Consider the following 27,149-nt stretch of genomic DNA (forward strand, 5'->3'; position numbering starts at 1 on the left):
TGTGTGTATATATGGGTGAGAATGAGAGCCTGGGTTTGTGTGGGTGGGTGAGAATGGAAGCTTGAATATGTGGATAAGAATGGGTGCTTGAATGTGTGTAAGTGTGGGTGAGAATAGGACCTTAAATGTGTATATGTATGGATGAGAATGGGAGCTTGAATATGTGTGGGTGAGACTGGGAGCATGGGTTTGTGGGTGAGAATGGCAGTCTGGGTTTATGTGTGTGGGTGAGAATGGGTGCCTGGATGTGCGTCTGTGTGTGCATAAGAATATAAGCCTGGGGAGGGGTGAGAAAGTGAGAACTTGTATGTGTGTCTGCAGAGAATGTGAGCTTGGGGGGGGGGGGGGGGAAGAGCATATGAGAGTGAGAGCTTGAGTGTGTGAGAGGGAGTCTGTGAGAGAAAGCGTGTGTGTGGAAGGGAAGAAGACAGTAATAGAAGAAAGACACTGAAAAGGAATTAGGAAATGGGAAAAAGAGACCAGGACCAACTGATTAGAAAAATACAAAGATCAGACAACAAAGGTAAAAATATATATCTATATTTTGAGATGTTAGCAATTTAAATATAAGCAACACAACCGCTCTCTCAAAATTTATGGACAGGTAGGAGCCGTGTATAAAATCGTAATAATAAGAAGGCTAAAGTACCACAAATCACCGTGGAATATGTTTGTATCATTAAGTAAACCTCATACTTAGGCGTAGATGTGAATGCTATGCTGCATAATTTGGCATTATTTATCAGTAAAAAAACAACTAGTAGACCTGCATGCCTACAGCCCACCCATGTTAACCTTGTGCCCACCCAAAAAAATCAATTCTGGCTATGCCACTGCTTTCTACTATCCGAAAGAGTAAATAACCGATTCACATCTACCTGTTCTAGACCTCTCATGATTTTAAACACCTCTATCATATCCCCCCTCAGTCGTCTCTTCTCCAAGCTGAAAAGTCCTAACCTCTTTAGTCTTTCCTCATAGGGGAGCTGTTCCATTCCCCTTATCATTTTGGTCGCCCTTCTCTGTACCTTCTCCATCGCAATTATATCTTTTTTGAGATGCGGCGACCAGAATTGTACACAGTATTCAAGGTGCGGTCTCACCATGGAGCGATATAGAGGCATTATGACATTTTCTGTTTTATTCACCATTCCCTTTCTAATAATTCCCAACATTCTGTTTGCTTTTTTGACTGCTGCAGCACACCTGAACCGACGATTTCAATGTGTTATCCACTATGACACCTAGATCTCTTTCTTAAATATAGGTACACAATTCTGGGTTCCATATTAGGAGTTAATAGCCAGGAAAAGGATCTTGAAGTCACTTTGGACAATAAGTTGGTCAAAAAAAGCAAATAGAACATTGAAAATGATTCAGAGAGTCAAATCGCATACAACTAATCAATTTCCGATTATAAACAAATACACTCTCTAGCTTCTCATATACCCATCGGATGATCATGCCCATGCCTGCTGAATTTCATTTTACAACCATTCAATGTATTCAGTAAACATCATGTTGCTACAAGGTTGACTGAGGAAGCCAGCCCCTTTTACACATTTTGCTGTCCAGGACACAGAGCCATCAAAGCCTCACCCTTCAAGTTTCCCTGCAATTTAATCCAGGATTACCAAGCATTGTGAAGACATCCTGGTCTGTAAAAAAAAAAAAAAAAAAAGCCTCACCCTTCAAATTTTCCTGCAATTCAATCCAGGATTACCAGGTATTGTGACGATATCCCAATCCGTTAAATAAGCAAGAGTCACTTATGAATATGCAACATAATTTATTGGGCGGTGATCAGGCCAGTCCCAGCTGTCAAAGCGGAAGACGCAACAGGCAAGTCATCTCATCTTTCACCCACCCATGCAACATAGGGGCAGGAAAACCAGTTACTTAGGAATTCCCTGTCCGATCAGCTTTAAACAGAATACTTGATGTGCGCCCTTTGACGTGGTCAACCCCGCCAAACTATGCCAGTTTGGCAATCTCCCGCCCTGTACTGACAAGTAGGCTATGAACGAGTGGAAATAAACAATGAAAATAAAGGCTGGAGGGTGGGCCGGTCCACCCTCATATTGCAGTCACTGGTCTCTCCTCCAGCCTCCACCTCGAACTCTGAACCGTAGCCCTTCTGGGATTTGGCAGCAGAGCACCAGCGCAGTTGTGCTTAGGGGACACTCTATGAAAGCAACAGGTTAATAAACTTAAAGCAAATCGGAGGCAGTATTTTTTCATGCAACAAGCAAGCTGTGGAGTTTCTTGCCAGAGAATGTGGTTAAGGCGATTAGCATAGCGGGGTTTAAAAGGGGTTTGAACAAGTCCCTAGAGGAAAAGTCCCTAAGCCATTATTAGACGAGAGTATTTGGGAAAGCCAGCACTTATCCCTGGGAATGAGCACCAATGAATTGGATCTACTGCTTGGGATCTGTCATGCGCTTGTGACCCAGATTGAGGGCTCGTTGGCCTTTTGGTCTGACTCAACGTGGCATCTCTTCTGAGCTTTGGTTTTTTTTTAACTTGTGCAATTTTTTCCCTCTCTTTTATTTAAAAAAAATAAAAAAAAGGTTTCTACCTTCGTTCTTCCATTCCTGCCTCTTACTCTGTCCATCTCAGCTCATGCAGTTTGCCAGATTACACGATAACTCACCTGAGATCCTGACGTGCTGAAGGAACTGTTCCAACATCTTTGCTCATTTTCTTTACAGCAGAGGAGAAGGGGGTGGCTTGTGGATAACGCGGCTGTGCCCAAAGCCATACTGCGGGCAGGTACTTGCAAATGACAGGAGATCTATAAACAGACTGATTGCCTCCACAGGTGCGGGGCATTAGGAGGGAGGCACCGGGCAAGTGTGAGGGTCAGTCGCCGGGCAAGGTCGCATTTTTAGAGTCAATGTGTTGTCTTTGTCAAGAGAATTTGCCAAATGTACAAAATGTTAAATCACAGAGGGCCCTATGCACTAAAACGCATGCTAAAAAATGTTAACAAGGCTGCTGAAACACCATGGGCAATGGGTAGAATACGCTAGCACATGCATGCTAACCCGTAAAGCTGTGGTTTCATTGAACTAATTGAATCTGTGAGCTAAATAGCGCAAGGCTGAGACATAAATAGTGTGCGCATGCTAAACCGAACATAACCAGTCCTCTTTAGCTCATGGCTCATTCCCCTTCCTGCGAACCTGCATAAAAGTACACCTAGGAAATGGGAGAGCATAAAAAAGCAGAGAAGAGACTTCCAGGAGAGGGAAAACTAGACCAAAAGTATGTGCCTCAGATGTCAGGGTTTCTGGGGTCTGGGAAGCCCACCCGGAGAGCGGCACGGGTCTTCAAGGCAGTGCTCGAGACAAAACAAGGGACGGTCTTCTGCCTAGCCAGCCCCCTTCCCCACAAGTTGAGCCCTTGGGTCCTGGGGCCAGTAGGTCTCTGCGGTGGCAATGTATAGTGTGTCCGTACAGGCTGGAACCAGACTAGGCAAGGCAAGGCCGGACAGGCAAGGATAGAAGGCGGGCTGGATGAGGCTAGGCTGGAGACAAGGCTGAAGACAAGGCTTGGGCGAGGCAGGCAGGAGAAAGCAGGCTGGACAAGGCAGGCAGGACATGGCAAGGCTGGACTGGATACTGGGCAGGACCTGGAACTAAACCAGACACTGACTGAAGCAAGGCAAGAGAAAGACAGGACTCTGGTACAGGCAGGACTGGACAGGATGCTGGAACAGACAGGACTGGCAGGGAATGACAAGACTAACCAAGGACAAGGCCAAACAAGACAGACGATTATCATACTATTATTTATTTATTATTTATGGATTAGTCACCTGTGCCGGACTCTAGGTGACTTACAAAAGATATGTACATAATCCAAACAATAAAATCAGAAATAAAATTACCATACATATAATAATCCAAATACATAAGACTAACAATGCCAATTAAAACTACATTTGATAAAAAAAAACAACTAAAAACATCAGCAATCACAAAACAATCTCTAAAGAACTTAAATATCAGTTAAGCAAAGGCAAGTCAGAACAGGTGTGTTTCCAACTGAGACTTGAATTTTTTGTTGCAAATGGTAAGACGCAGTTTGGCAGGCAGTGAATTGCAGAGGACCGGGGCGGCAACCGAAAAGGCTCGTTTCCGTGTCTCCATGAGACGCGCACAGCATACAGATGGGACATCCAACAACCCCCTCTGAAAAGAGTGCAAGGCAGGCATAGGATTGTACAGTTGGAGAATGGCGATCGTCCAAGGTACTGAATCAAAGGCAATAAGCTTGTGAACTAGAGTAGCAATTTTATACTTAACACAGTAAACAACTGGCAGTCCATGGAGGCTGATCAAAACAGAGGCAATATGATCCCGAATATTGCTACCACTAATCTATCTAGCAGCAACATTCTGTAAAATCAGGCAAGCCAACAAAGAAAGAGTTACCATAGTCCAATAGGGGCAAGATGAAAGCCTGAAGCACTGTTCGAAAATCTGATGGCTCAAGGAGAGGTTTGAGATCTCAAAGCACTCTTAAACTGAAGAACCCATTGTTACAGGATAGCCTTAAATCAGGGCTGAAAAGAGAGTTTAGAATCAATCAGCACCCAGGTTTTTCACTCAGTGGGCGATGGAGAGTAAAGTGCCAGCCACAGACACAGACAGGGGATAAGAAATTGATGACTTTCTAGATAACAAAATCAGTTCTGTTTTAGACAGATTGAGCAGGACTTAGGCAAGGCAGACAGGAATAACACCAAAGAGAGAACATAGAAGCATGAAGGCAACAAGGCAGGAAGCCCATAGGCCACTAGGCAATAAGATGGCCTGGAGAGGCCACAAGCAGGGTACTAGACAGAGAAGGCCCAAAGGCCTCAAGACAAGATACAAGGCAAAAGAGGCTGGAAGGCCTTAAAGCAGGGCAAGGAGCAAGAAGGCTGAAACGCCACAAAGCAAGACAAGGAACAGGGGCCAGAACATGGAGACAAGAGTGACACCATGTGAAGACAAGGATAAGAACATAAGAACATGCCATGCTGGGTCAGACCAAGGGTCCATCAAGCTCAGCATCCTGTTTCCAACAGAGGCCAAACCAGGCCACATGAACCTGAAAATTTCCAAACACCAAGAAGATCCCATGCTACTGATGCAATTAATAGCAGTGGCTATTCCCTAAGTCAACTTGATTAATAGCCGTTAATGGACTTCTCCTCCAAGAACTTATCCAAACCTTTTTTGAACCCAACTACACTAACTGCACTAACCACATCCCAACTACACTAACTGTACTAACCACAATGGTAAAGCAGGTTTACACAGGGCTGAGACTTGGGCATGGCACAGGCAGAGAGGAAGAGCTTGGCAAGGCCTCTGCTGATGGTGAGGTGTCATTGCAGGCAGCAGCAGGGTAGGATGAGGCTGCGTAGCAGGCAAATTCCTAACAGTCTGCCAAGGAGGAGAAGGCCTGCAGCCCTGGAACATCTACCCCAATGATGCCAGGCAGGAAAGTCTGCCGGCCCTGAGTCAGAAGGACATAGCATCAGACCACACCTCTCCTACAAGCACTCTATAGTGTTGGGGGCAATAACAGCATGATGACAGCTATTGAAGCTTGAAACTTCAGGATGCCTGCAGTGGTGTTTGGACAGATTAAGCACAGCAATGACAGCAATGGCCATTGTCATATGCCAGCAAAGCAAGTTCAGGTGACTGACTACACATCCATGTGCTGCATCCCCCAAGGCTACTCCCATCCCTTTGGCGCTGTCCACTCCATACATGCCATGCAGAAGTAGCTGTCTCACCTTGGGAGGGAAGAGGTCACCTCATGAGCCTTTCTCCTAGTTCCTACTTAATGTCTTCTGTGAAGGACTTGCTTCTCCATGGCTGCAGATTTGTCTCTGCTGCAACATCTGTTCTGCGGATTTCTTTGTACCATCTGAGACCAGGCTGGACGTGGAATGCAGGCAGTAAAATGTTTCTGCACAATCATGATATTCAATTGTAACTTGTGGAATGAATCTTTATTTGCATTATTTTCAACACTGGAGCATTGTAGAACAATAATTCAATTGAGACAACTTTTAAACTGACTGCGATGTATTTATCCATGATTAAACAACTATTAACAAACATGAAATTCATTCTGAATGTCGATAAAACCGAAATCATACTATTGGACAGGAGATCATACTACACCAAACCCTTAAACCTTATACTAGAAGATAAAAAGACTAATCTTGTAATATGGAACAATGCACGTGATCTAGGAGTCATTATTCACTCTGAACTTAATCTAAAAAAGCATATTGCCAACAAATTAAAAGAAGGTTATAATAAACTACATTCACTCAAACATTTAAATCTTTACTAGACCAAAATAATTTTAGAACAATGCTCCAAACTTTACTATTTTCCAGTATTGATTACTGTAATGCACTACAATTAGGTCTCCCACAATCAACCTTTCGTCCTTTACAAGTCCTTCAAAATACAGCAGCAAGGATCTTAACAAATACAAAAAAATACGACCACATTACACCTGTGCTGGTCTCATTACACTGGCTACTGATAAACTATCGTATAGAATATAAATCTCTCTATCATACAGAAGCAGAATGGTTTAATGCAACTATCAGACTACATACACCACAAAGGATCCTAAGATCTAGTAATATAGGCCTTTTATCCATTCCAATAGTACAATCGGCACATCTAACGCAGGCTAGAAACAGAGTGAATCCCCTTGCTGGACCAAAAATGTAGAACGCTCTACCAGTAGAATTAAAATTGTAGCAGAACCCGAAAACATTTAAAAGAGAATTAAAAACATGGCTGTTTTGCAGGGCCTATGACGAAAATGACTGTGCCCAGTAATATTTTAAGAACGTTGCTGTGAACTTTAATCTTATTTTATTTTACCTTGCTGATCATTTTTACTATTTTGTATTCCTAAGTGTTATTATGATCAATGTATTTTATAGTACTTTTATTTTATACTGTGTCGTTATTTTATATTTCATTATTATTGTACCTTATATTATTCATTTTATCATTTTTATTTCTATTTATTTATGTAAACCGTTGTGATGGTACCCTCCAAACGACGGTATATACATATTTTTAAATAAAATAAACAATTGTCATCGATAAAAGCTTTGGTTCAAAAATACCTTTTCTTCTTTAACCAAACGTGGAATTCTTTTGAACGAGCCCAAATGGCTGTTGGTCTCTCCTGCTTTAGCCACCTCCTTTTCCTGTCTCTCATTCTTTCTCTCACCCTCCTCCATCTCTCCCCTGTTCCCTACCCCTCGCCTCCCACATTTCCTGCTCTAACAGTTCCAGGCTCCTCTATCTGTAACCACCTGTTAACTAAGCTCTCAAACTAGTGCGTGAGCGAAAAGGTCAATAGCTGCTCTTAGGTGAGGCCTTGGCAAGCAGGTGCTAAGCAGCATGTGAAGGAGCAGCATAGCATGCTAATTAGCACATGCTCGCTAAAGCCTGACAGGCACATGTAAGCTCCCCCCCCCTTCTCTGGGGCTTCCCCTTCAGATGCAGCAGAAGTGGGGAGTGACGCTGCTGCAGCCCCCGTGAACAGTCTGAGCCCTCCAGCGGGGGCCCAGAGATATATCTGGGAGGCCCAAGGGGAGGCTCGTAAAAATAACCGAAAACTGGTTCTAAAACAAGAACAGAGTTTATTATTAAATGATAATGCGAAAGTTAAAAAAAAAAAAAATCTACGGAGAAATGTCGCCTCAAGGTACGTGCCAGCAGTAGCCAAAATAAACCAACAGTCACTTACAGTTTCTAGGAGTAGTCCCTCCTTTCTTCAAAGAAGTTATCTAACAGTAGGTCACCCCCTTCTTCTGCAAAGAGCCCTCAGACTGAGGGTCCATGATTCAGACCAGCGACCTTCAGCTAATACCTCCGCTGTGGGTTCCCCCAGTTGACCAGGCCTCTCTGTTCCTTGGGAGCAATCTCTCTTCTAGGTAACACGCCACTGGTGTTAGCAGGATCCAGATAAGCAACCAGCTAGTTCCCCGAGTCAGACATCCTGGACTAGCATCTCCACCTCTTTCTCTTCTCCTAAAAGCCTCTCAGCAGGGCCGGTGCAAGGGGATTTGGCGCCCTAGGCGAGCCTTCTCCCTTGCGCGCCCCCCCCCCCCCCATGGCGCCACCACTCCACCCGGTCTCAGCCCCGACTCCTACCTCGTTCTCGATCACGCCCGCTGACTGTGTGGTTTTCTGGGCCGCGAGCAGTTTGGGCACTGCTTGCGGCCCGCCAAATCTCCACTCCTCTTTGCCGCCGCTTGCGGTCCCATATGGCTCGCGCCCAGCGGCGCACCAAGGGTCTCCGACGCCTGGGGGCCAATGCATTTGTGTGCCTCTCCAGCACCCCCCCTTAATCCTTCTTGTACTAATGCTTAAGGTCACAGAAAATCAGTGGCGTCTGGCTCTCAAGTGCCTGTAGCAGCACCCAGGATAGCCTTTCCTTGTGCCATCCCCTTTGGGGGGAAAATGCCACCTCCCACCATCACTCAAACCCATCTGCCATCCTTCCCAAATCCTCTTTTATCAGGAAGGAGCTTGCAAGCTGCAAACTCTCGGCTCTTTGGATGAACTCTGAGAGCAGGAAGCCTCCAGAAAACATGCTAGGTGATCCTGGCCAGGGTTACACATATGATATTCCTTCATTTATATGCATATACATAGTGGTATCAATATTCAGACACCTCTGTCTATGCATGTGGAAAATGCTGTAGTGCATGGCATGAATGCAAATTGGCTTTTTTTGGGGGGGGGGGGGCAGGATCAGGGAGGAGTTTGGGGGCAGGAGAGAGAGAGAGAGAGAACACCTCTGGGGAGGGCCTTACTGTGTGCACTTATTTAAATCTCTTTAGGAGGGCTGCCTAATAGGTCGAGGTGAGGTGTTAGTGGTGGTTTTGGGTTTAGGGTCCAGTTTTGTATGTAGAGTGAGACGTACGAACAGCACAGTACACCTTGGTGAAGAGTCCATCATGCTAGGGTGAGAGAACATAGTACAAAATTTCATCTTTGTGAGACTTTCCTCACTCCAAATGACATCAAATCTTCAGCAAGGTGTACTGTGCTGTTTGTACATGCGAAACTGGCCCCTTAACCCAAAAGCGCAGGATGCAAAAAGCAGTGTGATAATACTGATGCTGCATTATTAAGATTTTTTGATGAATCTAGGGGTAAGTTCAGCTAAGACCTGCTCTGTAGCAGGTCTAACTTATCCAATTAACTTAACTAGGCTCAGTTAACCAGATACATAGCGCCGGCCCATTATGCCCATTGTCCACTCCTGACTTATCCGGCTATCTACCTGGCTGGATAAGTCACTTATTTGGCTAAGTGGTGTCTGCCGAATGCAGCTGGATATTCAGAGTTGCCACTTGCTAGGGCCTTAGTCCATAGTACGCTATTAAGTGTCTACACTACATTTTAGCACATAGGCCCCGAATTTAGCTTTTGGAAATGCCCTCTTGCTCTATCCCTTCTCTTGCACTGTTCATAACTGGAGCAGCTTGACATCTCTGGGTTATGGCTTGTCTGAGGTAACTCCTATCACTGTGCAAGTCAGTGACAGCAGTAGCTTTTCCAAGAGGCCAGTCCTGCTCTCCTTACAGCCAAAATGTTTTTTAGATTTACATCTACTGGCGCAAGGATGCACGTGAATAAGCTACTACTTTCACTAGGGTCATGGACCATTGGCCGCGATACTGTAATTTCAAAGGGAATGAGCAGATCAGAGTTACCTTTTGCTTTGACGTGCCTATTCTGTTTGGATCTAAGGGAAACGGAGTGTTAACTCCTGACAGCAAGTTAGTAAATGTATTAAATTTGTCCAGTAAAAAAGGTTTTGCCTCGTATATATTCTTTAGTTGGTTGACCTTTATTTCCGTGCATTCAAATAGAACAATATTTCAACCAAGCTACTTTAGAAAAATCAGTGGCGATTATCTTAAAGAGTATTGACCTACGTGTGCGTGGATGCGCGTGTTTGTGTTTACACAGGGTATGCACTAGACACAGCCCTTGGTGTTTATCCAACTATGTGTCTGTGTACATATGTACGTGTGGCGCCTCCAATGTTTCAATCTGCCCTTATGTTAAAGCCGCAACAGCGCGTAAGCGGTTCAGTTTGTAAACAGCTGGTAAACTGTTACTTTCATTTAAAAAAAAAAAAAAAAAAATCCTGCCAACACGCTCCCTGCCACTCTCAAGGCTGCCCAAGCGTAGTGAGTCCGGCTCTTTTAATCTCGTACCGACTGATCCCGCCGACATCAGGGCCATCCAAGGGAAATATCCAGTCAAAAAGTAAAATAATTAGCATACATTCTAAACCAATCATTAACATTCCAATGGCTAATTAAGTAATGGTGATTGGAATAGCAGTACCTATTAAGCGTGTGCATTTGTTGGAAGGGTTTTTTTTCTTTTTTTTTTTTGATGGAACAGACTGCAGGTGCAGATGGACTGACAGCAGGAAGCCTACCCCCTCCCCATGTGGACCAAGGTATTTTAATTAGCCATGTGACGCTCGTAATTGTTGAAGGATGACAATGATATGTCACCCTTCCAAGCGCTTACTTTTAATTATTAAACATGCACTTTTGTGGCGATTCAGATCAAATCATTAGGGCCGTACAGCATTGCGTGAAAAGCTCCAGTTGAGCCTTGGAGTGCCGGCATATGGAAATGAATACGAAAATGGTGTAATAATAATAATACTTATAAATTCTTGGATTTTTAGCTTTCCTTTCCAAATGCGTGCATCATTGTTAGTATTACTCACATTATACATTTATTTACCCTTAGTAATATCCAAGTCTTTTCTTACTATATGCCCCAAATGGACAGAATCATAAACATTTTTTTAGGAATTCAAAAACAGTTCTAGCCAGAAGCAAATAAGGTGCACAGATTGTCAAGTTCAATTTTTTATCTTTTTAACTGGCAGTTGCCTCCTGTTTTTTTGGGTTTCCAGCTCAGTTGGAACCAGGGCTAATAGCTCAACTACCTGATCCCCCCCCCCCTCAATTTTATATCCCCTCCCTGCTTAATTTGGACCAATCGGCACAGCAGCAGTTCTCAGCCGAGAGCCATGCACTGAGGCTCCTTTCAGAACCCTGCAGTCACAGTTCACAAATCCAGCCACTAGGTGTCACCTTGGGGTGATGACCCTGACTTCCTCACCCCCCACCCCCACCTCCCCCAGAGGCTTCAGCTAAGCTGGGGAACAGGAAGACCAGAGCTGAGAATCAAATCCAACTCTCTCTCTCTCTTTTTTTTTTTTTTATTATGAATGATACTCGTAGTAAATAATTGTAAACAAAATTTTTAAAAATTCCTTTCAGCAATGCAAATTAAAAACAAGGCAAGCTCACACAGTCTGAGAGCCGATGCTAGACACATATGGTACAACAAACTGCAATGGTAAAATTAAAAACTGGGATCTGTGAGAAGGCCTCGGTTTCCTACAAAGAGATTAAGACATGACACAGGATAGCTCTGCACTGAGTAAAAGCCTGCGAGGAAGTCAGTTGGATCATTAGATGATCAAGGGGTAAAAGGAGCACTTAGGGATGACAAAGCCATAGCAGAGAGACTAAATGAATTCTTTGCTTCAGTATTCACTGAGGAAGATGTAAAAGAGATACCATGCCAGGAATGATATTCAAAGGTGATGATTCAGAGGAACTGAAACAAATCTCAGTGAACCTCAAAGATGTATTAAGGCAAATTGACAAACTAAAGAGTAGCAAATCACCAGGACCAGATGGTATACATCCCAGAGTGCTGAAAGAAATGAGAAATGAAATTGTGGACCTGCTATTGGAAATTTATAAAATATCAATAACATCATCTATGGTACCTGAAGACTGAATTGTTGCCAATGTAATGCCAATTTTTAAAAAGGGATCAAGGGGTGATCCAGGAAACTACAGACCAGTGAGTCTGATGTCTGTGTCCGGCAAAATTGTAGAAACTATCATAAAGAGCAAAATTGATGAACATATAAGTAGGCATAATTAATGGGACAAAACCAACATGGATTTAGCCAAGGGAAGTCTTGCCTCACAAATGTATAACTTTTTTTTGAGGGCGTAAATAAACATGTGGATAAAGGTGAGCTAGTTAATATAGGGGTAGATTTTTTAAAAAAGCGCGTTCGCGTACTTTTGTTGGCGCACTAGGCGCCAACAAAAGTACGCTGGATCGGCGCGCGCAAGGCTGCCGATTTTGGGCAGCCGGCGTGCGCCGAGCCGCACAGCCTGCCTCCGTTCCCTCCGAGGCCGCTCCGAAATCGGAGCGGCCTCGGAGGGAACTTTCTTTCGCCCTCCCCTCACCTTCCCCTCCCTTCCCCTACCTAACCCACCCCCCTGGCCCTATCTAAACCCCCCCCCTACCTTTATCCATGGATTTACGCCTCCCGGAGGGAGACGTAAATCCTGGCACGCCCGCTGGCACACCGAGACCCGACCCGGGGGCGGTTCCGGAGGGCGCGGCCACGCCCCCAGAATGCCCCGGGCCGAAACCACGCCCCCGGGCCCGCCCCTGAAACGCCACATCCCGCCCCCAAAACGCTGCATCGTTCGGTCCCGCCCCCGACACGCCCCCTTCAGAAAACCCCGGGACCTACGCACGTCCCGGGCTCTGTGCACGCCGTGGCCTATGCAAAATAGGCGCGCCGGTGCGCAAGGCCCTGCTCGCGTAAATCCGGGCGGATTTACGCGAGCAGGGCTTTTAAAATCCGCCTGATAGTGTATTTTATTTCTTATATACCGCACGACACATACCAGATCTGGCCAGAGTGGTTCACAATTATAAAATCACATAAAAGTACAATCCATATAACAATCCTTCTTACTCATCAACAATAAAAATTAAAATAGCCCCCCTCACTTTAACAGTACAATTATTAACAACAACGTTATCATCCTGCCCATCCCAGCTAAACTCTTCCCCACAGATTCTCAGAGTCCTGTCTTATAATGGATTTCCAGAAAGCATTTAACAAAGTCCCTCATGAGAGACTTCTTAGGAAATTAAAAAGTCATGGGATAGGGGGCAATGATTTATTGTGAATTACCAACTGGTTAAAAGATAGAAAACAGAGTAGGGCTGAATGGTAAATTTTCCCAATGGAGAAAGGTGAATAGTGGAGTGGCCCAGGGATCTATTCTGGGACCACTGCTTTTTAATATATCCATAAACAACCTGGAAATGGAAACAAGAGAGGTGATCACATTTGCCAAAGACACAAAATTATTCAAAGTTGTTAAATCACAAGAGGATTCTAAAAAATTGCAAGAGAACATTGCAAAACCTGGAGACTGAGCATGAAAATGGCAAATGAAATTTAATGTGGACAAATGCAAAGTGCTGCACTTAGGGAAGAGTAACCCAAATTATAGGTTCAGAATGCAGGGTTCCACATTAGGAGTCACCATCAGGAAAAGGATCTAAGTGTCATCGCTGTGCAGCAGCGGCAAAGAAAGCAAATAGAATGCTAGAGATTATTAGGAAAGGAAGGGAGAATAAAACAGAGAATATCATGATGCTTCTGTATTGCTCCATGCTGCAAACTCATCTTGAGTACTGTGTGCAGTTCTGGTTCACCACATCTCATGAAAGATATAGCAGAATCAGAAAAGGTATAGAGAAGGGTGACCAAAATGATAAAGGGAGTGGAACAGATCCCCTAAGAGAAAAGGCTAAAGAGGTTAGGACTCTTCCGCTTGGAGAAGAGACGGCTGAGGGGAGATATGATAGAGGTCTATAAAATAATGAGTGCAATGGAAGGAATAAACGTTTAGCAGTTTTTTTACTCTTTTGAAAAGTACAAAGACCCGGGGGGGGGGGGGGGGCACACAATGAAGTTACTGGGTAATACATTTAAAACTAATGAGAAAATATTTTTACACTCAACGCATAATTAAGCTCTGGAATTTGTTGCCAGAGGATGTGGTGAAAGATATTAGTGTATGCCAATGCCAGAAGTCTAAGAAGTAAGATGGACGAGTTAGAGTGTATAGCAGCAAATGATGAGATTGACATAATTGGCATCACAGAGACTTGGTGGAAGGAGGATAACCAATGGGACAGTGCTATATCAGGGTACAAATTACCATATATCGCAATAATAGGGAGGATCAACTTGGTGGGGGTGTGGCACTTTATATCCGGGAGGGTATAGAGTCCAACAGGATAAAGATCATACATCAGTATAGAAAAGATTTTAAATAAATAAGTTAAGACATTTCTATACAGCATGTAGTTATGTGCCCTATTGTGAACCGTTGTGATGGCTCCTGCTTAACGACGGTATAGAAAAGATTTTAAATAAATAAACAAGAGACTAAATGTTCAGTAGAATCTATATGGGTAGAAATCCCATGTGTGTTGGGAAAGAGTATAGTGATAGGCGTATACTACCGTCCACCTGGACAAAATGGTCAGACAGATGATGAAATGTTAAGAGAAATCAGGGAAACAAACCAATTTGGCAGTGCAATAATAATGGGAGATTTCAATTACCCCAATATTGACTGGGTAAATGTAACATCAGGACTTGCTAGAAACATAAAGTTCCTGGATGTAATAAATGACTGCTTCATGGAGCAATTGGTTCAGGAACCGACAAGAGAGGGAGCTATTTTAGATTTAATTCTTAGTGGAACGCAAGATTTGGTGAGAGAAGTAACAGTGGTGGGGCCACTTGGCAACAGTGATCATAACATGATCAAATTTAAACTAATAACTGGAAGGGGGACAATAAGTAAATCTGCAGCTCTAACACTAAACTTTCAAAAGGGAAACTGATAAAATGAGGAAAATAGTTAGAAAAAAACTGAAAGGTGCAGCTGCAAAGGTTAAAAGTGTTCAACAGGCTTGGACATTGTTTAAAAATACAATCCTAGAGGCGCAGTCCATATGTATTCCACACATTAAGAAAGGTGGAAGGAAGGCAAAACAATTACCGTCATGGTTAAAAGGTGAGGAGAAAGAGGCTATTTTAGCCAAAAAAACATCCTTCAAAAATTGGAAGAAGGATCCGACTGAAGAAAATAGGATAAAACATAAGCATTGTCAAGTTAAGTGTAAAACACTGATAAAACAGGCGAAGAGAGAATTTGAAATGAAGTTGGCCATAGAGGCAAAACTCATAATAAAAACTTTTTAAAATATATCCGAAGCAAGAAACCTGTGAGGGAGTCAGTTGGACCATTAGATGACCGAGGGGTTAAAGGGGCTCTTAGGGAAGATAAGGCCATTGCAGAAAGACTAAATGAATTCTTTGCTTCCGTGTTTACTAATGAGGATGTTGGGGAGATACCAGTTTCGGAGATGGTTTTCAGGGGTGATGAGTTAGACAAACTGAACGAAATCACTGTGAACCTGGAAGATGCAGTAGGCCAGATTGACAAACTAAAGAGTAGCAAATCACCTGGACCAGATGGTATGCATCCTAGGGTACTGAAGGAACTAAAAATTGAAATTTCTGATGTATTAGTTAAAATTTGTAACCTATCATTAAAATCATCCATTGTACCTGAAGACTGGAGGGTGGCCAATGTAACCCCAATATTTAAAAAAGGCTCAGGGGCGATCCGGGTAACTATAGACCAGTGAGCCTGACTTCAGTGCTGGGAAAAATAGTGGAAACTATTCTCAAGCTCAAAATCGTATAACATATAGAAAGACATGGTTTAATGGAACACAGCCAACATGGATTTACCCAAGGGAAGTCTTGCCTAACAAATCTGATTCATTTTTTTGAAGGGGTTAATAAACATGTGGATAAAGGTGAACCAGTAGATGTAGTGTATTTGGATTTTCAGAAGGTGTTTGACAAAGTCCCTCATGAGAGGCTTCTACGAAAACTAAAAAGTCATGGGATAGGAGGCGATGTCCTTTCATGGATTACAAACTGGTTAAAAGACAGGAAACAGAGAGTAGGATTAACTGGTCAATTTTCTCAGTGGAAAAGGGTAAACAGTGGAGTGCCTCAGGGATCTGTACTTGGACCGGTGCTTTTCAATATTTATTTATTTTATTTCTTTTTTATTTGTATGTTTTTATATACCGAAGTATTGGTGTTGGCCTTCACTCCAGTTTACATTTATAACAACGATATACATTAAAATTCAGAGGAGCAACTATAACAGCGGTTAACATTAGAACTTCGGGGTAACAAAAGAATAACAGTTATTATAGAATGACAAAGGTGGCAGCTTGAATTACATTGTTAGTATGAGGACATTAGGTAGAGTTATAGGATAATCGATGGGTATAGTTGGGAGTGCATATACAGAGATAGTGTTGATCGATGGGTTGATCGATGGGTATAGTCATGAGTGCTTGTACAGTGAGGGAGGAGGGTTATGGTGATAGGTAAGGGAGAGGTGATGGGGTAGTGTATGACTGGTGGGTACTGTCTTTTAATTAGTTTAGCCTATCCCATCTTTATAGGCTTGTTTGAAGAGCCATGTTTTAAGCAGTTTTTTGAACATTTTGGAATTGCTTTGAAGTCTTAGACTGACTGGTAGGGTGTTCCAGAGATGCGGTCCAGCTATTGAGAATGCTCTTTTTCTGGTTGTGGTAAGTTTGGCTATGGTGATTGATGGGATCTCTAGTCGTGCTTTGTTTGTTAATCTGGTGTTGCGTTGAGTGTGGTGTGTTTGGATTAGGGAGTTAAGGCAGTCATGATCATTGTGGTGAATTGAGTTGTGGATGATTGATAGTGTTTTGTGATCGATTCTTTTTTCTACAGGGAGCCAGTGTAGTTCTTTTAAGACATGAGAGATATGGTCTGTTCTTTTGTGACCAGTTAGGATTTGGGCGGTAGCATTTTGTAGTATTTGTAGAGGGTGAAGGGTTGATTTGGGAAGTCCGATTATGAGTGAGTTGCAGTAGTCGATGCTTGAGAAGATCAAGGATTGTAGAATAGTTCTGAAATCTGTTTGGTTTAGTAATGGTTTGAGGTATTTGAGAATTGATAGTTTGTGGAAACCTTCTTTTATTTTCATGGTGAAGTGCTTTTTAAGGTTGAGCTGTGGGTCAATCCAGATTCCCAGATCTTTGACGTTTTCTTTTAGCTTGTTGGGGTTGTTGTCAATGAGAATGGAGTGATTCTGGTGATCATCAGTGTTGTTTCTTTCAATCAACATACATTCAGTTTTGTCTGTATTGATGCATAGTTTCAGTTGATTTAACAGGAATTTAATTTTGTTAATGGAATTTAATGGAATTAAATGGTAATAAGTAAATGTTGAAGAGGATTGCCGATAGAGAGGAGCCTTGAGGGACTCCGGTTTTGAGTGGGATGGCTTTGGAGGTGTGGTTGTTGAAATTTACATTGTATGTTCTGTTTTGGAGGAAAGATGTGAACCAGTCTAGAGTTTTCTCTGTTAGACCGACTTCATATAGTCTGGAGATTAGACTTTTGTGTTCGACTGTGTGGAAGGCAGCTGATAGATCGAGAAGGATGAGGATGTATCATTGTCCGTTGTCAAATCCTCTTAAGATAGTATTTGATAGATTGATGAGTAGGGTTTCAGTGCTGTGATTTTTTCTAAAGCCGTGTTGGGTGGGGGTATAAGATGTTGTTTGCGTCTAGATGATCGTTCAGTTGTTTAAGAACGGCCTTTTCGGTTAGCTTGGCAAGGAACGAAAGGTTTGATATAGGGCGGTAGTTCCTTAGGTCGTTAGAGTCGAGGTTCTTTTTTTTCAAGATAGATTTTATGGTGGCGATTTTTAGTTTGTCTGGTAGTTCTCCTTCTTCTAACGATTTGTTTATAATTGCTGTGATGTTTGGCGAGATGGTTTGGGAAATTTCTTTTAGTGAACGTGTTGGTATGGTGTCAAGTTCGTGACGGGCTGGGTTTAATGACTTGATTATTTTCTCTGTTTCAGTAACTGATATAGGTTCGAAGTTGGCCCAAGGTGTGAAGTCTTTGCGTTTTAGGTTAGAGTTGTTGCTTGTGGTCATAATTATTTTTTCAGATATTTTGCTGATTTTGTTTTTGAAGAAGATTGCGAGATCTTGGCTTAGGTTTTTATTTGGGAGAGTGTTGTTATTGTTGTTCGCCGCAATTAGGTTGTTTACTATGTTGAAGAGGGATTTCGGGTTATTTGAGGAATTTAGGATTTTTTTGCTGTAATATTCTTTCTTTGATTTGTTTATCAAGCTTTTGTAGTAGGCAAAGTGAGTACGATATCTTTCAAGTGTTAGTGGACATTTGTTTTTTCGCCAGTCTTTTTCTTTCGTCTTAGGGTGGATTTGGTCTCCTTTAGTTGTGAGTTGAACCAAGGGTTGTGGTTTTGTCTTTTTGTTTTGATTAGTTTCGTTCTTTCAGGGTTTATGGTGTTGGCCGTTTCAATTGTGATTTGATGCCAGGATTGGGTGGCATTGTTTATATTGGAGAGATCTATGTTCAACAGTTGTTTATCCAGTTCGTGTTGGAGTAGGTCGGGTGCGAAAGGTGGCCTGTACCTGAATGAGTATGTTTTGTTGGCTTCATTCTTGCTAATAGCATTGGTGTGGGTCTTGCATTGTAGGAGAAAGTAGTCAGACCATGGGACTTGAGTGTAGGATATGGTTGAATTTGAAAAGTAGTTGTCATTTGTGAAAATCAGGTCTAGGGTGTGCCCTGCTTTGTGTGTTGGGTTGTTGACGAGTTGAGTGAATTGGAGGGTGGTAAGGACGTCCATCAGGGTTTGGCAAGGTTGGGAAAGTGAGGATACATCGGTGTGGAGGTTAAAGTCTCCTAGAATGATTGTAGGTTTTTTGTTGTTGATATTTGTTATGAAGAATTCAATAAGAGGTGAAATGTCTTTTTCCAGAAGTTTGGGAGGGCAGTAGACTAGGCATATCTGTAGGTTGTCTGAGTCGAAGAGGGCTAATTCAAATTGCTGGGGAAGTGAGTGAGGGATTTGTTTCATGCTGAAGTGTTTTTTGATGATTAGTAATAATCCACCTCCTCTTCGGGATTTCCTTGGAATTGAGAATAGATCATACATGTTGTTAGTTATTTGGTTCATTATTACATGATCGGTATTTTTGAACCATGTTTCAGTCACGGCGATTAAGTCTGGGTTTTGATCCTGAAGGATGTCTGAGATAAGTATGAATTTCTTTGTGACAGCTTGCGCGTTTATGAGAAGGAAGGTTAGGTAGATCAAGCATTTTAACAGCTCATTGAGGAGAATCTTTACTAGATGTCGTTGCCTTTCTTTCGGTGTATTTGTGGATGTGGAATGCATCTTGGGCTACTGAATGTGATTATTGAGGGGGAGAGATTTGTTGTTATGGGGGTATCGGATTGGGGGTTGGATACTAAAGTTTGGGCGCTGTCAGATAGCAGCTGTGGTGGAGTTTGTGGGGAAGGTGGGAGGTAAGGGAGGGGTGATTGGATGGTGGGGGTTCTGAGCCTGGATTGGGGATGCTGGTTTGGTAGATATTGGTATGCGTGAGGTTCTGTGAAATGGTGTGTTCTCAGTCTCTTGGTGGGCGAGGCGTTGTGATCCTGAGGTTGGTGGTTGGTTTCCGGGTTGTGACGTTCGATGGGTCTGGTGGTGATGGTGAGGGTTGAAGGAGTTCGTTAGGTTGGTCGTAGGAAGGTAGTGAGGTTGGTTCGGGGTTTTCAAGATTCGTGAGTCTTAGTCGTGGAGGTGGTGGAGGGGGCACGCTAAGGGGAATGACAAGGGGCAGGCCCCTTTGTCGCGCTCCTTCAGTGCGCGGCGCCAGAGGCGCGCTTTAGAGGATTTTAAATACCCCAATCATGTCCCGCGTCGCCGCCTGGGGAGCGTCGGTGGGCAGAGTCTGGTTGGGTCGGAGCAGGAGGGGGCCTCGATCTGGTGCTCGGGCTCGGAGTCGCGGTTGCTGATGGCTCACTGTGGAGGTGGGTCCAGGTGTCGGGGTTCTGTGGCCTACCTTGGAGGTAGGTCACTTTAGTGCTTGCGGGTTGTCCGGGGTTCGGGTCCGGGGTGTGGGCTGCGAGGTTTGCCGGCCAGTGGTTCCTGTTCCTACCGTGGAGGTACGGCAGGGTCGAGGCCTGTAGGTCTCGGGTTGGCGGGTTTTTATCCAGCGGGTCTGGAGGGTGGGTGCCTGGACGGGGGTCAGCGCCGGTCAGAAGGAGCCGCTTCAAGAGGGTCCAGAGGTGCGCTTTAGGGGGTTTTGAATGCCCCAATCAGGTCCCGTGTCGCCACCTGGGGAGCGTCGGTGGGCGGAGTCTGGTCGGGTCGGAGCAGGAGGGGGCCTCGATTTGGTGCTCGGGCTCGGAGTCGTGGTTGCTGATGGTTCACCATGGAGGTGAGTCCAGGCATCGGGGTTCTGCAGCTTACCGTGGAGGTAGGTCACTTCCGGTGCTTGCAGGTTGTCCGGGGTTCGGGTCTGGGGTGTGGGCCACGAGGTTTGCCGGCCAGTGGTTCCTGTTCCTACTGTGGAGGATGGGCAAAGTCGAGGCCTGTAGGGCTCGGGTCGGCGGGTTTTTGTCCAGCGGGTCCGGAGGGTGGGTGCCCGGACGGGGGTCAGCGCCGGTCGAAGGGAGCCGCTATATAAATGATCTGGAAAGGAAAACGACGAGTGAGGTTATCATATTTGCGGATGATACAAAATTATTCAGAGTAGTTAAATTACAAGCAGACTATGATCCATTACAGGAGGACCTTGCAAGACTGGAAGACTGGGCATCCAAATTTAGTGCAAGGTGTTGCATATAGGGAAAAATAACCCTTGCTGTAGTTACACGATTTTAGGTTCCATATTAGGAGCTACCACGCAGGAAAAAGATCTAGGCATCAGAGTGGATAATACTTTAAAATCGTCGGCTCAGTGTGCTGCGGCAGTCAAAAAAGCAAAGAGAATGTTGGGAATTATTAAAAAGGGAATGGTTAATAAAATGGAAAATGTCATAATGCCTCTATATTGCTCCTTGGTGAGACCGCACCTTGAATACTGTGTACAATTCTGGTCGCCGCATCTCAAAAAAGATATAGTTGCATTGGAGAAGGTACAGAGAAGGGCAACCAAAATGATAAGGGGATGGAACAGCTCCCCTATGAGGAATGGCTGAAGAGGTTAGGGCTGTTCAGCTTGGAGAAGAGACGGCTGAGGGGGGATATGATAGAGGTCTTTAAGATCATGAGAGGTCTTGAACGAGTAGATGTGACTCGGTTATTTACACTTTCGAATAATAGAAGGACTAGGGGGCATTCCATGAAGTTTGCAAGTAGCACATTTAAGACTAATCTGAGAAAATTCTTTTTCACTCAACGCACAATAAAGCTCTGGAATTTGTTGCCAGAGGATGTGGTTAGTGCAGTTAGTGTAGCTGGGTTCAAAAAAGGTTTGGATAAGTTCTTGGAGGAGAAATCCATTAACGGCTATTAATCAAGTTTACTTAGGGAGTAGCTCCTGCTATGAATTGCATCAGTAGCATGGGATCTTCTTAGTGTTTGGGTAATTGCCAGGTTCTTGTGGCCTAGTTTGGCCTCTGTTGGAAACAGGATGCTGGGCTTGATGGACCCTTGGTCTGACCCAGCATGGCAATTTCTTATGTTCTTATGTATCTGCGTTCCTGGAGAAAACGTCAATTCTTGAGATAAGCAACTTGGAATCTATCTACCCCTTGGATCCTGCCAGGTAGTTGTGACCTGAATTGGCCACTGGTGGAAACTGGATACCGGGCTTAATGGACCTTTGATCTGACCCAGCATGGCAAGTCTTATGTTCTTATGTTAAAGCAAGATTTAACAGTCATTGGGGTGGATTCAGCCCATAATCAGTACGGAGGTGTGAAAAAAAAAATTAACATCTAAAAAAAAACCAAACCCACATCAGACAAAGTCAATGCTTCCATAAGCAGGTCAGTATTTCGAAAGGGAAAGCACCATGCACATAACCTCACCAAAATATACATGGTGGCTTTTAAGCTGGATTTTATATTTAAATGACGACAGCTGGAAGAAATGCTATAAGAATCTGAACCCTGATGTAAAAAAACATGTCTGTCTTAGTGGCTGCCCCATGCACAGAGCACCCAGTCTCCCACAATCTGCGAGAGACTCCTGCTTTGGCAGATCCTCTCTGGCACTCCTGATTTCTCACTTGTCCCCTGCCTTGAGGCAGCAGAAAACCTGTTCTGTGTACTGCCCCAGCCCCCTTCCTGCAGGGCTGTTTTTATATTTCACTAAAATCTCACCTCTCTCCTCCACCCCTGTTCCTTTGTCAACGGGCAGCCTGGGGCAGCCAGCTGGGATCCCAGGGCGGGAACTCCTCTGGTAGCACAGGTCAGAGAACTGGGAGTGCTTTACAGAGAGGGAGAGGAGGTAAATGTTGAAAGGAGGGAGGTAAAGCGGGGAGGGATTTTGGAGAGGCCTACGGGAAGGCTGAATGCTGGGGCAGCATGAGAAGAAGGGTGACTTCTGGCTCATCGTTCATTTCCCTGGTCCTCTTTCCTCCCCGGGGTTGTAGGGTGCCCCGTACTTTCCTGCAGGCGTGAGAGGTGCATGATAGCCATGGGAATGATGCTGGGGGAGGGGGGTGTCCGTTGCTTTTCTAGGGTGTGGAAGGGCCGCTTCTCCAGGGTATGTAAGCTGATAGGAAGGGCAGTGGGTGTCCAGGGAATGGGGTTTTTATTTTCTGGAATGCCTGGGGGAGGGGAGAGTTGGAGTGCAGTGTGCGTGCTCGGAAAATCTCCCTACTGAAAACTGCCTGCCCTTGGCAACTCTGCATACACAGGTGCTTATCTTAACTGCAAGGATTTTACGCGTGCTGTTGACCCGAACAAACTTTGCAATTTTAGGTGAGATTTCTTGGGTCATCCGCTGTGTGGCTCCTTTAGAACCTGAACAGTTGGAGCGGAGCAAGCACCTGCTGACTAGAGTTAAAGCGCTTCAGAGGTTATGTAAGCAAAGCCAAGAAACCACCACAGTCCCTCTCTGTGAAGGTTCTCCAAACAGATAATCTGATATGTGCATTATTGAAGCAGCTCCGTGCCCCTCACGCACTGCGGTACACCTTTTAAAGTTAACGTCATAGTTTTTTCAGAGTCAGAAAGGAATCCACGTGGATCCCCAAATCATAAGCCTCAGTTAGTAAGGATGAGAAATTCCCTATCACCACTGAGTTAAATCTTTTTGGAGGAAGGTACTGTCCAAGCCAAAGAATTTCTGAAAGATATTGTAAATTTCAGGAATTCCAGCTTTGAATTCCTTTAATGGTTGTGCAGACAGTTGTCACAAGGTTTGTTTAGCTGGGCAATATAGCTTAAGGCAGGACACATGACAGAGGAGGCTAAAGAGCAAGCTAGCAATCACCTCTAATCTAGCAGGATTCTCTGGTTAGAATCCCTCCTGAATTAATGCACTGTGGCTGAGAAGGCCCTGGATACTCAGAAAAAGAAGCTTCCTCATTTACCCACACACAAGGCAAGTGAACCAAAGATGATGTCTAGCTAGAGCATGCTAGGATAAATAAATATATAATCTTTGGTATCCAGGGTATTACCATATATAGCAATACCTAAAGTTCACCGTTAGATCACGTAGGCAATATGTAAGCTTATGCATAGGTATCAGGACAGGAAGTTAATGAATATTTAAATATAGTATTAAATGCTGCCAACTGATTTGTTGATTGCTTATTATCATGATGTGTGCAGCATATATAAGAATTAAAACTGATACTGGCTCAGAGCAGCTTTATCAGAGTGCGTGCATCTGATAATGAAACAAGGGAGGTAGGATTCTTGTTTTTAAAAGTTATTTTGTGCTAATGCAGACAGCGTAATTACAGAGCTAAGAGTTTGGGCCTGAAGCGAGGTGGGAAAGGGCTTTTAGAAACTTGCCTACCTGGGGTGTGAGTAAACTTAGGAGGTTTTCCTGGAGACTGGGATGGGGAGGGGTTTGCACTTCATTTTAAATAGCGGGCGTGTGACCTTCCCCCCCCCCCCCCCCCCCCGGGAAAACTCACAGCAGGGGGGAAATATGTGCCAGCAATGTTCCTGGGATCATTTTCAAAGTGAAGTTATACGCCCACAGACTTTGCACCAGTGTGGGCAGTTACAAAAGCACCTCCTTAAAGGACCGATTTGGTTTCCTTTAGGTTGCACTTTCCATGGGCCTTAATAACCTTAATTGAAGATGAAATGCAATAAAGCCGATCATCGGAGACAAATGTGTGCAGACTTTTCACCGCTGAGGAGAAGGGCCTTCCAAGGTCAGGGGAGTGAATACGCATGCATGGGGGTTTTTTTGTTTTTTCTTTTAGAGAGTCATAGCCATGAAATTTGGCATCTGTTGGCCAAGTGTGAAAAACGTGCATCCTTGCCCTGTGCACGACAGGCTACCACAAACCTGGAGCCCTGCTTTCTTTGTTTGTTTTTAAATGTAAAACACAATGTTGTTATTATTTATTTGGCACCCCCTATGCCACCGAGTGTTCAGGAAGGGTTAACACAGGTTGATGGTAAAGTGGAGGTTGTCCCTTTATGGGAAATCTGCAAGGTTTGAAAGGAAGCGTGACCCAGAGGTGCAGAGTGCAAAATGTTATCCTGCCGCTAGGGTAAGAATGTTCCGGGGGGTCGGGGTCATCTCTTATTTATTTATTGTAACATTTTTTTGTATTACCCGCCCTTCCTACTTTCAGGGTGAGGTGCAAGAAAACACAGATAATACAATTACATAAAAACTATTTAAGAATCAATCAACAATGACATGAATCGAACATAATCCCAGACACTGAGGCTGCTGATAGCCCCAGCTATTGACAGCAGAGATGACTTTACAGTGCTTTTTGGTCGGGGGGGGGGGGGGGGGGGTTACGTGCCCTTCTCGATTGACAGTGGGGGGGTACATCCCTTATGGGCTCAGTCTCTGGCAAAAATAATAAAAGCCCTGACCCTACTGCGGCCAGGGCTGCTCCAGAGTTGGAAGGATAGAGTCAGGGTGGAGCTGTCATCCCCCTTGAAAGATTACAGAGGAGAGCAGAAGGCAGAGATTTTCTCCAAAAAATCTCAGCAGGCCTGAAGAGAAGGAAAGAGAGTGGGGTTTTGTTTTTTTTTTGGTAATACAGTTTGGAAAGCTCTGCTGCAGGGCATCTGTCTGGATCAGCAGGGACGAGTTGCAGGGCTCCGGGGGGTCCCTGTCTGCCGCCCCAGAGGGAATTTCTCCCTGAGCTGGAGAAGGACTGTGGGAGTAAATATTTGTCTAAATGTGATGGAAAGAAAGAGAGGGTGGGCCGCTGAGAAAACCGAACAGAGGAAAGGCACAAAGTGGAAAGCGACACTAGAAGAAGCAACTGTGACCAAAGGAGGAGAAGGAAAGGGAGAGGAGCTGAGAGATTGTTCATTTTTCCGCACCTGCTGCTTTGTCCCTGTCTTTTACTCTGAAGATTCTACAGCCAACCTATTTTTTTTTATTTTGGAGCCCAACTTGTGTTTGGGCATTGGCTTGTGTGGCGTGGGCTCAGCCTGTTACTGGCCCTGCAGGTTATCCTGCCCCCCCCCCAGCTCACGGCCCTGGAGACTTCCTCCCCCCATCTCGGGGCAGCGAGCCCCAATACCCCTCCCCCCCCCCCCCCCCCCCCCCGAGGCTGGTACAGGGGTTACAGGGCACATTTATTTCTTCAGGGCTGCTCCAGGTACCTGACTTGTCCCCAGCTTAACTCTCAGTCCTTGGGAGGGGGATTCTTTTTACAGGGGGGGGGGGAGGGGGGAGGAGCTCTCGCTTATGGTTCAGACAATTAATAAAAACCCCAGTGTGTTTACTCTCTCTTGATTGTGTCTGTCAGTGCTTCCCATGAGCTGAGAGGCTGTAAAAATTACACAGGACCAGGACTAGGTGTAAAATAATAGTTTAATGATTCATGAAATTAAGTAAAGTCCCTTTGTCAAAAAAACGCGAGTGTACATCTTATGGGTCCTTATTACAGCCCATGGTGATTCTCCCAGCGGCTGCATTGGGAATCCTGGTGGAGGGATCCCCAACTTCACTGCAAAAAAGCCTTCCTTTAGACATCTTCTTCTCCATTGACACCCAGCCTGTCCTGGTCCCTCTGCTGGAAATCCGGATGGGATCTCCCGATCTTCTTCTTCCTTCCTTAGTTTAGTTGTTGTTCTTTTTTTTCTAGGCCTTCTCTCAGGGAAAAAAAAGTCGGTAGGAACTGCAAAGCTCTCCGCTCTGGACTCCCAGTGGGGAGGGGGGGGGGGGGTATCCAAAATCCCCTCCCCCCTCTTCTCTCAAAGTCCAAATATACTTTGAAGCTTGACTGGACACTTCTTCCGAAACTGGGGGTTCCTGCTGCGGCAGGTGCTTGCCACATTCAGGGTGGGAATGGCTTCACAGCACGGTCCTGTGAGTACCACCAGCACAGAAGCGGTGTGTGAACTCAGCTCCTCCCAGAACAGGACTCCTCTAGCCTGCACCATCTCTCCCAGCACTGGTGCTCGCCTGCCGAGGCTTTAGAGGAGGCTCACAGGTCTTCGGTCCCCTGGTGAGAGCCCTTTTGCCCCCTAAAGGGTATCAGGCTCAACAATCTATCCCGCTGTAACTTAAAGTAAGAAGGACCCTCTGGCAGGGAATGCAGGGTGAGGTATCCCCTCCGAACGAAAACGCGCTAGGGCGAAGGCTGGGAGGCTGTACCAGAGTGCGGACAAAATATACATCTTTAATCTCTCTCTATCCAGAGCCTCCAGGTGGGAGGGACTGAGGGGTGCGGAAGTCTCCTCTGGGAAAGGTTTTAAGGTCAAGGATAATGGATTCTAGTGGCCAGACAGGGAGGGTCTGCCAGACAGCCTTCAGTGTAGAGAAGGGGCTGGGTGATGCAGAGACTGGACCCACAGAGCAGAGAAGAAAAGAGCCACTCTGTTCACTAATCCAGCCCCCCCCCCCCCCCCCCCCGTCTTGTAAGGAATGGACAAAGCAGAACAGACCAAAGAAGATCAGCCGTGCTCCCTAATCCAGGCTCTCCCCTCCTGTTGTTTTCCCTGCTCTAAGCTGCAGAAGCAGCAGCATTGGGTGCCCTTCTGGTGGTGGCACCTATGGCCCATGCCACATTGGCTATAGGGTAGCTACAACTCTGCTAGTCAATACATTTTGTGTATAATTCATATGAAATATTTTCTG

Source organism: Rhinatrema bivittatum, chromosome 6 (genome assembly GCF_901001135.1).
Source record: "Rhinatrema bivittatum chromosome 6, aRhiBiv1.1, whole genome shotgun sequence".
NCBI classification, from domain to species: Eukaryota; Metazoa; Chordata; class Amphibia; order Gymnophiona; family Rhinatrematidae; genus Rhinatrema; species Rhinatrema bivittatum.